The sequence below is a fragment of the Crocodylus porosus genome, unplaced genomic scaffold (assembly GCF_001723895.1).
Source record: "Crocodylus porosus isolate Cpor-Errol unplaced genomic scaffold, CroPor_comp1, whole genome shotgun sequence".
NCBI lineage: Eukaryota > Metazoa > Chordata > Crocodylia > Crocodylidae > Crocodylus > Crocodylus porosus.
This window is the reverse complement of record NW_017728906.1, coordinates 179,006,380-179,011,370: the sequence shown is the minus strand read 5'-3', so window position 1 is coordinate 179,011,370 and position 4,991 is coordinate 179,006,380.

Genomic DNA, 4,991 nt, shown 5'->3' with positions numbered 1-4,991 from the left:
TGGTCAAGTCCTGAGAATCCATTAATACATCTCCTTTTAGATATGGAATAAATGTTCAAACCAGACTGTGGAGGTTTAACTATGGGATTCTAGGTAGCTGTAGTAAACCATCCTGAGTTTGTCAGCCCTGGCTGATCTCTCAAGCAAGCTCAGCTCTGTGTATTTCTTGAAATAATGATAATGGGAGGTTATGCTGCTAAACTTAATGCTCAGTATGAGACTTATGCTCTATGTTCAGTGTTTACTCCAACAATGCAGTTTGCAGTCATGTTGCAGCAAGTTTTTGTAATTTCCAAGCCAACACTATATAGAGGTAAGAGTGGGAGTTGAGACCTGTGATCCAAGTTTGGGTTACTGAGGTTAGCAATCAACTCACCCAGCACATATGTTGATGAGGGTTGGCTGCCTAGGCCAATGACTTGGCAGCTTGCCTCTATTTCCCCAACATCATATGGTTCAAAGATGAGTCAAGCTCCACATGATTACATTCATTGGCAGTTGCTGATAGAAAACAATAAAAAAAACCCATCTTTCCAAAAATGTCCTTGCTTATAATTGTACACAGGCAAAGCATTCAGCAGGATACTTTGGCCCTATGTACTTGTGGCCTAGGACAAAAGTTATATATAAACTGGTTTAAGTAATCAGAAACTCGTTTAACTCTGTAACAGAACACAAGTTCAGTGCACACAAACCAGTGTTAAAATGGCTGAAACTGGTTTAAGATAAACCTGGTTGAATGTTGTTTTAGATTTAACTGATTTGGGTCAAACTGGTTTATGAAACTTCTGTCCCAGACCCCTTCCTGGTTCTAGTTAAATCACAGTCTGCTAGCATCCCAGCATGCTTTCCAGTCCTGGGCTGGACTGTACTGCCTGCTCCAGCAGAGAAGGGTTGAGGGGCAAGGGGAGGCAGGGGCTGCCCCCCCTCCCCCGGCAAACCCTGGCTGGGGTCTGGGGCCAGAGAAGGGAGTTAAACCCTCCTTTCCCCATGTACAGAGTGGCCCTGCCCTGCTAAACTTACTTCTGGCTACAGCTGTGGGCTACAAATCCCAGAGGCACCTGGAAACAGGAAGAGGAAATGATGAGCTACCTTGCAAAGTCCTGATGATGTGATTGTGGACTGCAAATCCCAGAGACCTTGGGGGCAGCAGGAAGAGGAAGCAAACACACCACTCATGGTGGCTACATGCTAGAGAACTCATGCTGTAGTGCCCCCTGGACTGAGTTACTGCAGGCATGTGGCTGCAAAAAGTAAATGTCTGTTCACTTGTTAGTCAGTTCAATCTCTGCAGTCTAGATTAACCTGTGAGGGCTGAAATGATTCAGCCTCAGGCTTTTTGACTATCTGTACTCAGCTGTGGTGTGCAAAAGGTTAACTTGGACTTAAGGGGATTTGGCTTTCCAAAATCCAGCTTTCTTAAAAAGAATATCTTCACTTCTGGTGAAGTCTCTACTCAGTTACAATATTGCTGTGCCTCTTCATAAAACTCAGTCCCTTTTCTCCCCTTAACATTTAACCGTTCTTTGAAAGCACTGACTGTTCAAACAGTTTCTTAAAGAAATATACATATGTAAAATATTTCATACTATATATAGCAAAAAACCCCTCAGAAACTTAAATTCATCCCTCAAATAGCAATTCCATATGGAAATAATGGCAGAAACCCTTCTTATTTTTCCTAAAACCTCAGGACATTTTCCTTTCTCTCCAAATGGAAAACTAAACAAAGGAATCAGCACTTGATAACTTTACTCTGAAAGCCCAGAGTAAAGGATATAGAAGCTATTATGCACTGATGTCAGGATGGCATCCAAGCAAGCCTTCACAAAGCAGAGTTCTCTTCCTACTGCCCAGCTGACTTAATGATAACTTGGAACTTCATTGCTTGTGCGCATTCATGTGAGTAGGGTTTTGCTCAGCCAATATTTGGGGAATTCTTTGCAGGGGTAGCTGGCACCACAATAAGTTTCTACAGTAAAAAAATAATATAATAGATATCCCAATTAAGATTCTGATTTAGTGAAGTGCATTGAAATTATTACTGTTGAAACACATGCTTGAAGTTAAGTTTATGCTTAGATGCATTGTTGAATCAATGTCTTAATCACTGGATCAAAACTAATATTTCAGCACATAAATATGAATGTATTAAGACCATTTAACTCTGATGTGGTTGAGATGGAGGTATCTGCCAGTCTTGGAGATAAAAGAGATCATCTTCAGTGAAAGCCAAATTCCTTCAAGATTACAACTGGCCCCAACATGCTTTCAGAGCAACATTTCATGTGACCGAGCATGCACCTGTATTCTAAACACCCAAATTATATAGGAGTATTCTACAATGTTAATTCTAAAAAATGTAATTTATGTATTTGGAAAACATATTAGCCTACTTCTATCTGTACCATGATTTAAGTAAAAGAATAGCCTTATTTTATAAATTACTTATGGAAAAGAATGTCAGAGAAAATTACAAGTAGAATAATGTTTATCAAAATAAAAGTAGTTTTGAACAAAGGCAGTGCCTAAGAAAAATCCTATAAGAAAAATATTGCCAGTGTTTCTGTTTAAGTACTAATACTGTGTAACTTATCTGTGATTTATAGTTTTCTGAAAAATCTTGGCATGAAAGCATTAGCATTTATCTTTAGTTTAATTTTTAATGATTTTAAATAATGGACTTTTATCAGTCTTTTGAGACTTCTCCGGTTTAAAGGATGTAATAGAAATCTTACATGTCTTAGAATTTTTTAATATTATTAAGCTAATAATTTCTCCCTCTAGAGCTACTTTGAATTGTGTACTCACACATGCAAATACACATTCCCATTTTCTTTATTTGAAATTAAAGTGCCTAATACTGCAAATAAAAAAAGTTTTTAATTTTAAATATTTCTTTTCAAATATTTTCCCTTTATTCTAGTGGTCTCCACCCTTTTTATGGTGAACATCACTTTTTGGAATCAAAGGTCACCCCAGGATCTACTGCGCCCTGCCCTGCCCTGCCCTCCTGCCCAGACCAGGGCCAGTCCCCACTCTGTGCCATGGCTGCACTGAGCCACACCTGCCCAGCAGCCAGAGGAATGTGGTGTTGGGCCCTGGCCCGGGCGGTTTGGAAGTCTCTGCTGTCTAACGGGGTGTGTGTTTGCGGGGGTGCTCCTACCACTGGGCGCAGGCCAGCAGGGGCCCCAGGCCTGTGCCCACCCCACCTGTGCTCAGGATTAGGTGGCTGCTGCTGTGGGATGCCTGCAGCACCCTGAGCACAGGTCGGGGGGCACAGGACCCCAGGGCCTCCATCAGGCTGTGCCCAGCAGCAGGAGCCCCCCCGCACACCTCTGGATGACCAGATCTTCTTAGACTTGGCTGGGCCGGGGCTGCCCCCACATGAGTCCCTGCTGCTGACCTGAGCTGCACCTGCACATGGCTAGCTGCAGCAGAACTCAAAGCACAGTGACAGCAGCCTCTGCCGCCTTTGCCCCTGCAGAGATGGGGAGGTAACACCCCATGCCCCTGAAGAAGCCTCCCTGGGCTCCAATCCTTTGGCCAGCTGGCCAGGCTATGGCCCCACTTACCTCCCCCTGCTGCTAGCTGGGCCACACAGTCAGCTGCTCACCCCAGGGGCTTTGATGTGGCCCCTGCCCATTCCCTCCTCCACTGATTAACCTGCTGGGCCTGGGGGTGGCAGGTGTGCACATGTACGTATGCCCCACTGTCCCCCCAGCCCAGAATGTACCAAAAGAGGCTCTGGGATCTACCTGTAGATCAGGATCCCTGGGTTGGTGACCATTGCTTTATTCCTATTTTCAGTCATGCCACTCAAAATAACACTTTTGCTCATTTTACCCTTTCAAATTAATAGAAAATTGTCAGAATAGTCAAGACCACTAGATGGCATTCATAGCTTTGTCTTGGAAGAATTAAAAACGGTCGACTTGAGAGAATGAATACAGACAGTCTCTCTGACTAGAATATGAAGAATTTGAATATAAATTGAGGTGTTTTCAGACTAGAATATGAAGATTAATGCCTGGCTGCATAGGTGGTGTCGCCAGCAAGGCTTTGGCTAGGAGGAGATGGGATCCACCTGACAAAGAGAGTGAAGAGCATTTTCACAGGCAGGTTTGCTAACCTAGTGAGGAAGGCTCTAAACTAGGTTTACCAGGGGATGGTGAACCTCCAAAGTAAATGGGAAAGTGGGCGACCTGGAGGAACAGCAAGCAGGAGGAGGCAACAGGGGCGGTGTTCTCATTCTTCTTGAGAAATTGGGGCAATAGACTAGTTACTTTAGGTGCCTCTACACAAATGCACAGAGCCTGGGAAACAAGCAGGCAGAACTGTAAGTCCCTGCACAGTCATGGAAATATGATGTGATTGGAATAACAGAGACTTGGTGGGATGGCTCACATGCCTGGAGCGCTGTCACGGATGGGTGCAAACTGTTCAGGAAGGAAAGAAAGAGGAGAAGAGGAAGAGGAGTCACACTTTATGTAAAAGAGCCATATAATTGCTCAGACGTCTAGTATGAAACTGGAGATAGGTCTGTTAGAAGTCCTTGGTTAGACTCAGAGGAGAGAGGAAGAAGAGTGAGGTTGTGGTGGGTGTCTGCTATAGACCAGCAGATCAGGAGGAAGTGGTGGATGAGGCTTTCTTCAGACAGCTAGCAGAAGCCCTGGTTCTCATGGGGGACTTCAATCACCCTGACATGCTGGGAGGTAAATACAGCAGTGACTAGGCAATCCAAGAAGTTTTTGGAGAGTGTTAGGGGCAACTTACTGGCTAGAATGTCTGCCTAGGGGCCATGCACTTCTTGACCTGTTGCTCACAAACAGAAAAGAATTGGTGGCGAATGTACTAGTAGATGGCAAGTTGGGCAGCAGTGACCACGAGGTGACTGAGTTCAGTGACTTGGATGAGGGGGTAGAAAGCACCCTGTTCAAGTTTGCTGATGACACTAAGATGTGGGGGGATGTGGGTGCACTAGAAGGGTG